This window comes from Mytilus edulis, unplaced genomic scaffold, assembly GCF_963676685.1.
Source record: "Mytilus edulis unplaced genomic scaffold, xbMytEdul2.2 SCAFFOLD_1155, whole genome shotgun sequence".
Classification (NCBI taxonomy): domain Eukaryota; kingdom Metazoa; phylum Mollusca; class Bivalvia; order Mytilida; family Mytilidae; genus Mytilus; species Mytilus edulis.
The window spans coordinates 1-11,330 of NW_027267313.1; the positions used below are offsets into that span (position 1 = coordinate 1).

At 33.1% G+C, this 11,330-nt stretch overlaps 1 long non-coding RNA gene across 1 annotated transcript; it reads right to left on the reverse strand.

The window, feature by feature from the left end:
* Positions 1-6,892: 6,892 nt before the first annotated feature.
* Positions 6,893-9,596, reverse strand: LOC139505152 (uncharacterized). Its single transcript, XR_011659577.1, has 3 exons — positions 9,443-9,596; positions 7,438-7,656; positions 6,893-7,050 (listed from the first exon to the last, which is right to left on the reverse strand). It is a non-coding gene; the product is annotated as an uncharacterized lncRNA (long non-coding RNA).
* Positions 9,597-11,330: the final 1,734 nt, after the last annotated feature.

Here is an 11,330-nt window from a genome sequence, read left to right on the forward strand (position 1 = left end):
CAGAAATCATACATGTCAAAATTTATCTAACTCTATTTCTTACTATAGATGATCGTATATCTATGCGGACGAATTCATCAACAACTGGTTATCGGACAATTTGGAATAGCATTGGAGGCCGTGACATTATTCCATCACTTCGATGTTGATAACAGTGGTTATATCAGCGAGAAATATAGATATGCCCTTCATTATGTACTTCTTGACAGAGATCGTAAGTACATTTTTTAACGGAAGTTGCCTGTAAAAAATATAAGTCCTGCATGTAACTATGTTGAATTTTAAAGACATATTGGGTTCTGGTATGTTACAATCTAAGATGACGGCAGACACCCGTCCTATCTTAAAAAGTAGAGGATTTATATTTGATAGACTGTTGAAGGCCGTACGGTGACCTATAGTTGTTAATGTCTATGTCATTTTGGTCTCTTGTGGACAGTTGTCTCATTGGCAATCATACCACATCTTCGTTTTTATATATGTGAAAAAATATCTGTTGTATAAAAGAAAGATGAAATGCATGGCTTTGAAATACCGCTAGGATGTCTTCCACCATCTTGATTGTAAAGTAGCAGAACTAGGGGCGGATCCAGTCATTTTAAAAAGGTGGGGGTCCTAACCCAGGACAAAAAGGGGGGGGGGGGGGGTCCAATCACATGTTCCCATTCAAATACATTGATCGTCCAAAAAACGGGGGGTTCCAACCCCCGGAACCCCCCCCCCCCCCCCCCCCCCTCTGGATCCGCGCCTGAGAACCCAACATGGTCTTTGAAATAAGTTGCGAGTATTTCATTCTTATTTTTTATTCAATGCAAATTAATAGGGCAAAATACATCCCAAACTGTATTATAAATTAGGAAACTATCAACTACGTAAATTTGGATAAAACTATACATTGTTAAATATTATTTGTTTAAAAATTATACATCAACCATTTAACAGGGAATTTTATTTGTATACATCCGTGTGGGTTTTTTTTTTCTTTTTTTAAGAATAAACAGCATTTAATTTGAAAGTAACTAAGCATACACAGTTTGTAGTTAACTCCTTTGATCTAGAATAAAATATTGTTAAACAGTAGTGTAAATTTGTCTTCAATGATTAAGTTTCAACTTCATCAAAAACTACATTGACAAAAAACTTAATCTGAAGCGGGACAGACGGACAAACGAACGGAACGCACGGACGAACAGACCAGAAAATATAATGCCACTCTCTATCGTAGATGGGGCATACACATGAAGGATCCGTGTACTTGTTTTTCGAAGCCATGAAAAATTGGCTCCTTTTTTCTTTTAAAAAGGATGAAAAAAATTACAAGAATTTTTATAATATTCTAAAATATGGCCTATTTAAACTAAATGAAATAAAACTATGAAAGGAAAAGTAGGGGTAGGCAGGATTTTTTAAAATAAAACAAGAGGATTTCGACTATATATGGCAAAAATGTAAAAACAAAAGGAGCGAAAATCCCTAATCATTCTGTTTAATACCATATGCTATCTATTTTTCAGTTGATGGACTTATCAGTCAAGCAGAGTTTGTTATACAGTGGGTGAAAATTAAAACTCTTTAGAAACAATGACAACTGAATAATTCTACTAAATACAAGTTATTCCTCTTTATTTTTGTATTTTTTCCCTAGAAATGTGGTAAAAAAAAACAGTTTTTTCCTTGCAGTACACAATAAATATAATCGTGTTAATAATTATACTGCAGTGTGCCGAACTAACAAGTCGAGCCTTTTCAGATTTGTATATGTTCTCAGGTTTTGTTGTACTTCACTGATGCAAAGTGACGATTTTTTATGGTGAAAACTCACAAGTTTGCTGTCCGTAGAAAGACGTACAAACCTTCACAGTCGTGTCACTCTGACTACGCCGACCAAATAAGGGGTGCTGTATTATTGCCAATAAGACAACTGTCCGAATGGCGTGTATCAAGTTAAGCAACTATGGGTCACCGTACAGTCGCTATCAATGAGCAAACACATTCAACATCCCGACTTCTAAATACAAATGTATACGTAGATGTTATTGACCATATCTATATACTTCGAAATATACAAATGATTTTTTAATTTTTATCATTCAACACATACGGGAAAAACTGTTTCTTTTGTTCCTATGGACATTCTTACTGAGTTTTCATTTTTTGCTCACCAGGACTGAGGGCCCCATGTGAGCTTATGCCATCACTCGGCTATCTAAAATATCTTCTCATCTGAAACTACTGGCCAAATACCTTCAAACTTAAACTAAATGTTCCTTAGTGTATCTTATTTATAAATTGTATCCATAGTTTTGATCCATCAGCAAACATGGCAGCCATGGCTAAAAATATAGAACATTAAGGGGTCAAATGCAGTTTTGGCTTATATCTCAAAAACTAAAACTTTTAGAGCAAACATGCCATGGGATAAAATTGTTTAATTGGTCAAGATATATCTGCCCTGAAATTTTCAGACGAATCGAACATCACATTGTTGGGTTGCTGCAACTAAATAATAGTTTTAATGAAATTTTGCAGTTTTTTGTTATCTTGAATATTATTATAGATAGATATAGACTGTAAACGCAATATTGTTCAGCAAGGGTAAAAATCTACAAAAAAGTTAATATGATCAAAATTGTCAATTGACCCCTTAAGGAGTTGTTGCCCTTTAAAGACAATTTGACATAAATTGTGCATCAAATATCTCCTCTGCAATTATTGGGCAAAATAACTTTAACTAAATGTTCCTTAGGGTACTTGATTTATAATTTGTATCCGAAGTTTTGATTTATCGACAAACATGGCCGCCATGGCTAAAACAATTTAGGGTCAAAATGGAGTTTTTGCCTTATATCTCAAAAACTAAAGCTTTTAGAGAAAATCTGACATGGGGTAAAATTGTTGAATTGGTGCAGATATATAAACCTTAATTTTTTTTAGATAAATCGAACAACCTATTGTTGGGTTGGTGCCACTAAATTGGTAGTTTTAAGAAAATTTGCGCTTCTTGGTTATTAACTTGAATATTACTATAGATAGGTATGAACTGTAAAAGCCAATAATGTTCAGCAAAGTAAGATCTACGAAAAAGTTAATATTACCAAAATTGTCAATTGACCCCTTTAGGAGTTATTGTCCTTTAAAGACATTTTTTCATAATTTGTAACAGTTCATCAAGTTTGATAACATTTGAAAATCTTCTCCTCTGAAACTATTGTGCCGAATACTTCTTAACTTTAAATGAATGTTCATTTAGGAATCAATTTTATAAATTGTATCCGAATTTTTTATTCATCAGCAAACATGGCTGCCATGGCTAAAATAGAACATAGAGGTCAAATGCAGTTTTTGGCTTATATCTCAGTAACTAAATCATTTAGAGCAACTCCGACATGGGGTAAAAATTTTCAAAAGGTCAAACTACATGTATATCAGCCTGGGTTTCTGCCACTAAATTGGTTATTTTAAGGAAATTTTGGAGTTTTTGGTTATTATCTTGAATTTTATTGAAGATAAAGATAAACTGTAAACAGCAAAAATGTTCAGCTAAGTAAGATCTACAAAAAAGGTTTACATAGACACTATGGCTCTATAGCCCTGGCTCAAACCGAACAGCAAGCTATAAAGGGCCCCCTAATCAAATAGCAAGTGTAACACAATTGAAACATGAAAACTAGCGGTCTAATCCATATAGAAAAAAAACCAGAAACACTTATGAACCACATCAACCACTGAACATGCTCCTGAAAAGTAAGGACAGGTGTATACCAATGCAGCGGGTTGGAACGTTTTTATCAGGTGCCAATATTCGACCTTACTAGAAACAGTAGTGTAACATTACAACAGATAAAGACATACCATAAAACATCAAATGCATTGATACAGGCAACAAATTACTAGCACACTATGTAAAAACGAATTTATCTTACCGACTATCTTAACGTGTGAAATTAAGACTAGTGACCTATCAAAATGAGAAAGTCTTCAATACTGTTAGCATTAAGAAACTACTTCCATTGATCCTACAAAAACAGATGCCAACAATAACAACTTGTTTAAATGTGTTTTATGAATTTATTTCCATCTAAATCATCAATTTCTTCGTCTGTTAAAACCTTTAAGATTTTTTCTCAGTACCGTTTTGTTTTTATAAAGGAGCCCCGCCTCCCTTCTTACCTAAAATGGAATATAAAGGGAACTAACACCACTACTAACTGTGTATGAAATAAAACCCGCCTTCCTTCTTACCTAATATGGAATATAAAGGGACGTAGCGCCACTACTAACTGTGTATGAAATCAGCCCCGCCTTCCTTCTTACCTAATATGGAATATAAAGGGACGTAACACCACTACTAACCGTGTATGAAATAAGCCCCGCCTCCCTAATAACTTAATATGAAATATACACGGTCTAAACGCGGACGCTGTTAGCCAATTATATTCCTAGAAATGTATAGGTCAGATAAATGATAATGTATGTATGGTTCCCCGTTTTTTAGCTCACCTGGCCTAAAAGGCCATGTGAGCTTTTCTCATCACTTGGCGTCCGTCGTCGTCGTCGTCGTCGACGTCGTCGTCGTCGTTAACAATTTTTCAAACATCTTCTCCTCTGAAACTACTGAATGGATTTGAATGAAACTTAGCATGATTGTTCCTTAGATTATCCTGCACAAAGTGTGTGCTTTGATTTTTGATCCGTCAAAAAACATGGCCGCCGTTACTTAAAATAGAACATAGGGGTCAAATGCAGTTTTTGGCTTATATCTCAAAAACGAAAGCATTTAGAGCAAATCTGACATGGGGTAAAAATGTTCATTAGGTCAAGATCTATCAGCCCTGAAATTTTCAGATGAATCAAACAAACCATTGTTGGGTTGCTGCCACTTAATTGGTAATTTTAAGGAAATTTTGCAGTTTTTGGTCATTATCTTGAATATTATTATAGATAAAGATAAACTGTAAACAGCAAAAATGATCAGCAAAGTAAGATCTACAAATAAGTTAATATGACCAAAATTGTCAATTGACCCCTTAAGGGGTATTGTCCTTTAATGACAATTTTTCACAATTTGTTCATCACATTTGCTAACTTTAAAAAATCTTCTCCTCTGAAACTACTGAATGGATTTGGATGAAACTAAGCATGATTGTTCCTTAGATTATCCTGCACAAAGTGTGAGCTTCGATTTTTGATCCGTCAAAAAACATGGCCGCTGTTACTTAAAATAGAACATAGGGGTCAAATGCAGTTTTTGGCTTATATCTCAAAAACGAAAGCATTTAGAGCAAATCTGACATGGGGTAAAAATGTTTATTAGGTCAAGATCTATCAGCCCTGAAATTTTCAGATGAATCAAACAAACCATTGTTGGGTTGCTGCCACTTAATTGGTAATTTTAAGGAAATTTTGCAGTTTTTGGTCATTATCTTGAATATTATTATAGATAAAGATAAACTGTAAACAGCAAAAATGATCAGAAAAGTAAGATCTACAAATAAGTTAATATGACCAAAATTGTCAATTGACCCCTTAAGGGGTTATTGTCCTTTAATGACAATTTTTCACAATTTGTTCATCATATTTGCTAACTTTAAAAAATCTTCTCCTCTAAAACTACTTAACCAAATTCAACCAAACTTCAACTGAATGATCAGTAGGGTGTATAAAATAAAGTTTGTGCTTTATTTTTTATTTCGTCAAAAAACATGGCCGTCATGGCTAAAAATAGAACACAGGGTAAAATGCAGTTTTGGCTTATATCTCAAAAACTCCAGCATTTAGAGCAAATAAGACAAGAAGTTAAAGTATTTATTAGGTCAAGGTCTACCTGTCCGGAAATTTTCAGCCGAATTGGGTAACTGGTTTTTCAGGTATAATGCCCCTGAATTGATGATTTTAAAGAAATTTTGCAGTTTTTGGTTATTATCTTGAATATTATTATAGATACAGATAAACTGTTAATAGCAAAAATGTTAAGCAAAGTAAGATCTACAAATAAGTCAATTTGACCAAAATTGTCAATTGACCCCTTAAGGAGTTATTGCCCTTTAAAGACTTTTTTCACAATTTGTTCATCATGTTGACTTACTTTAAAAAATCTTCTCCTTTGAAACTGCTGTATCAATTTCAGCCAAACTTAGGCTAAATGAGTTTCAGAGTATCTAGTATAAATTTTATATTTCATTTCCTTGTATGTCAGAAACATAGCTCCTATGGCTAAAATAGAACATAGGAGAAAAATTTTTTTTTTGCTTTTGAAGAAAATAGGACGATTCAAAGAACATTTAAATAAATTGAAAAGCCAAAATAATCATTGATGAGAGATTTAACCAAAAAAATTAAGGTGAGCGATTCAGGCTCTTGAGAGCCTCTTGTTTTTATTTACCTCAGTACGATTAAGGGTAAGATGACATGTAAAAACTATGTCTGCGGAGGGTTACCTTGTGAACTAGCACGTTAAAAATTCGACTTAGTGTATCGGTACAGTACAAAAAAGGGTTAGTATTCATATAACATTATCCTGGATAAGGATTTAAGACATTGATACAAAGTGTGAATTTTATTGCTAAATGTCGTACAGTTATAGAAATACATTTTGTCAAAGTGTTAGGGGAAGAGTAATAATCAGATCCGAAGAAATAGCAGTAAGGGTTTTTCCTTTAGGAAAAGAATAACCGTAAAGAATAGTATACATTTCGGGGCCATTTATAGCTGACTTAGCGGTATTAGTTTTGCTCATTGTTGAAGGCCGTGCGGTGACCTATAGTTGTTAATTTCTGTGTCATTTGGTCTCTTGTGGAGAGTTGTCTCATTGGTAATCTTACTACATCTTATTTTACATATGTAACAGTAAACATTTTTAGGAGTTTGTTTACAAAAAGTTGCAACAAAAAAATCAAATTTTATCAATTTATTTGACACATAAAATTAAACATATACATGTATTTTGTTTTCCAATGTCTATACTAAATACAACCGAATGGTAACATAATGTCCACTAGTTGCAATAAAAGCTGCCCATTAATTTGTTTGCATTGTCTTTATTCCTTCTTTCTGCAATAAATAAAGAAAACAAATTGATAGCAATTGATTAAAAATTCATTTGACTTAAATAAAAGTATTTCAGACAACAGAACATCTATCATTTGTAAAGTTTAGAAGACTATAATAGTGAATAAATCAAAATTAAATGGTTGCATGGAAAAAGATTGCACGTGTAAAATTACATCTTTCCCAAATCGAACACACACATGAACAAATGTCAATCAAATAAGTTATGCATTTTACTGTCGGCATTTCTATGCATTTTTTTGTTGGCTCAGACGATTTTAATTTTCCAAAATACCTTATTTTAACATGTTATGGTACATATGTATGCTTACTCTCCCTTTCCTATTTCCTCTTTCAATCTATGAGCATATAGAAAAAAAAAATAGTTACCTAAAATGGTTTCAATCCACTGCTAAGATGATTTTGATTTTCCACATTTTCCACATCCACATGCAGTGGTACATGCGCATGAATCTCCACATGAACAGTCTCCTCCCGATGAACAACTACATGATCCTTTCATCTTAGGACAACATACGCAGCTATCTCCACATTGACAGTTGTCGCCACATCCACATTTGTTTTCTGTTGTCAGACAACAGGTTTTTCCTATAAAAAAAAAGAGATGTTGTCATATTTACTGTCGAAATAAATTAAGTGTACATTACAACATCCCCTGGTAATGCGATATAGACCAAGGAGAAACACTAGACTTTAACAGTCAATACGCAACTATAAGATTTTAGACCATTTCTTCTATAATAGCGTACTCATTAATTTTTATAGAATTGTGATCATCTACAAGCAATACCACTTTTCATTTTTTCAGGGTTTAATTTCGGGTATTACATTTTCGTTGCAAGTCGCTAGAAGTTCTTTTCCTCCTGCTATCAAGCAGAGACCTTCTATTCTAACGGGATTCGTCTCTTTCGATTTTAAGTAATAACTACGCCTCCAATATAAAGCTACCACCAATCAATAAACTTTGTTTCGTATCTCTGATATACGAAACTAGTAGTTATTTTCGTATTTCAAAGTATTGTTATTGTAAAAAAATGTATATAAATAAAATCTGATTTATACATTGAATAGCCATTTACCATGATAAAAAATATAACGTATATACAATGAACTTGAAAGTTAAAATATAAAAATAAGGAGATAATTGCCACGAAGTAGATGAAACAATTATAGGCAACCGTGCGGCCTTCAATAATGACAAAAACCCATACCGTATGGTCGGCTTTAAAATGGTCCGACATGAAAATAATTGTGTTTTTTTGGCAAAAGTTGAGCCACAAAATAAAAATATCGAACAGGAAGGATTACTATTAAAGTTGATTAAACAATTGTTTGTGGATTTGTTCATCATCAAACATAGTTTTGTTGCAGGGAACAAATCTTTTCAGACATTGTTTGAAAACAAATTGAAAATGAAACAGTTGATTTAATATTCACACAGTACGCTTAATTTCCCCTGTATTCTCAATAGCACCGCATTAGAAAAAGAGATTTCCTGTATAGAAGCCGGACATTATTAAGTGGACACTAATCTTTAAAAACAAAAATACTTAACCCGGATTTTGTTGACATCATATTTTTCAAAATGTTTGTTTACCTAACCATATAACGGAACTTGAATTGTCACTTGGAGAACAAATGAACATGTTATTGCTTTAAGATAGCATGCTGATAAATAATTTGTTTACGTTAAAAAGTATCTCAGGTAATCTTGAGGACAACATACCAGACACGTCTGTCACATCAATCATGTAATATGCCTCAAGTAGTATGAATTGATGAGTGATCTTAGGAATTTTGTTTTCCCGCCAATTATTTCTATTAAATTATCAATGAAAATAGACTGTAAAAAACTAAATAACAGTATTAAAAATGATTATTCTGGCCTAGTAAGAAATAAATAAATAATATGCCAAGCAAGAAATTCTGAATCATTCTGCAACACTTAAAAAAGCCACTTACAGGAAACAATTAAATTTCGTGTAAAAAAATAGAAAATAAGCTAGCATCGCAAAAAGTGAAACTAAATATTCCGTCTGAAAACAGCCCCTCCCCTAAAAAATAATTAAAGTAAAATGTTCGTCCCATTACCAAAAGGTATAAACATAAATGTGAAGACATATTTTAGTACATAAATTACATTTTCTTAGGAATTATATATTCTTTAAAAAAAGAAGAAGGTCGCCAGTATTTTTAAAAATCTCTTACAGAACCAATAAATTTTCAACCTACATGTATATATCTATCCATGGGAAATTCCGCAGACCCATTATCAACGTATATTTACGTTGATAGTGGGTCTTTTTCCATGGATAGAAACAAGTACTTGTGATGTATACGTATAGCATAAGAAAAGAATGAAATATGTACATACCAGTTGAAGACATTTTCAATTGATGACTGATCAAAACTGCACTGTTAAATATTTAAGTCTTTCTCTTTTTGGAGTTTCAGTAAGAATTGTAAAATTAGCCGGCAAACACTCTTAATATAAATTCCAACAAGACACCACGTGTGTAAATTCAAAATACCGTGTGCAAAGACATAAACGAATACAAATGGTCCCGCCATGATAAACCGGAAAAGTATTTAGCGCCGTGTGCAGAAAAACAGGCATGGCCAGATAGTCCATAAATAAATATTCCCACTTAATGTTAGTCAGAACATGTCATTTTTAAATGGTCAACCACCGGTTGAGCAAGATTAATAATTCGTAATAAATTTACAAGATGGCCTTGTGGATATGCACAGTGCAACAATTTAACAATAAAGATGGCCTACAGCGAGGATCGAGTGACATGCACCTGAATAATAGATGTTCGCATTATCATTAATACGTATTCATTTTCATGACATCTCATATACCTTATATGTAATTAATTCTTTGTCATTTATTGCTCGTTTGTCACACTTTTAAATTTCTAGTATTTATAAATACGCTTTTGATATGATATGAAGAATGATCAAGAATGTATCTTCAGCAACTTCGCTTTGGTTAATATTTGAAAATATATAGTGCCACTGCAGTACTCATGTACTTACAGTCGTTTTTAACTACTGATCAAGTAAAACCTGCATCAAATGCTGTAATTTGTATTTTTCGTGACAAGAAATAAAAGTATCCGTACAGCAGCCTTGGATCGTTACATAAAGTCGCTTTGAGACACAGGCACTTGTCTCAGAAAAACAAAATTCCTATATATCTTAATATAACACGTGTTATATTAAGGTATATAGGGGAAAAATACTGAGACAAGTGCCTGTGCTTTGAGATGTTAATACAGTTCATATGCTATTGTTTATAATGGTATTTATTCTCTTCCTTTTTGTCAAACTAAACCAGCAGGATAAATAACTTCCATGTGCTAAGTAGATTGCCAATTGAAGATTACATTTATTTGGTAACATATTTAATAAAAAGCTTTGCAAGGTTTTATTTGCTGGCTGCATTGTACAAAATTAAGAACATTTTCTCTGCATGTGTAAAACAGCTAAAACAACTGCGAGTAAAATGTTAATTGATTGGTTGGTGGATGGCCATATCGTCCTATGGCAAATATACCATGCATATTGAATGAGATATGAATATAATATCTTAATTTGTTCTCGGCCAATTCTACGAGTAGGTTTTTTTAAGTGCTAGCTAGCTCATTTGATTATAGTCCGTAGTAGGACATACTAGCTTTAACTTTTATATATAAGGCCGTTAGTTGAATTTCCTCGTTTGAATCGTTCTACATTTATCATGTCTGGGCCGTTTAAAGCCAGCTATTCGGTCTGGGGTTTTCTCATGTTGAAGACCAAACGATGGCCTTTAATTGCTAACATTCACTTCATTTGAACTAATTGGCAGTTGTCTCATTTGCAATCCTACCATATCTCCTAATTTTTATTCTAATGACTTCGTACAGATGAGACATTGTTCTTACCCATTAAAGGTAGATGCTCAGCAGAAAAACTGCAAAAATGCCAATGTTGAAGACTCTGGTTTCACCCAACCGGAAATCGAACCCACAACCTCCCAACACTATTGGCGATCTCCTAACAACGAGCAAACCAAAACAGTTTGTTTAAAGAAGGTCAAAGAAAGTACAATAATATTTATGTAAAATAAAAGATACATGTACTTCATGACAATGATACATAATTGATATACTGTGTTTTACTTTTCATAGATATATGTAGAAGTGGTATGAGTGCCAACGAGACAATTCTCCATCCACGTCACAATTTCAAAAAAGAAACCACTATAGGTCAAAGTA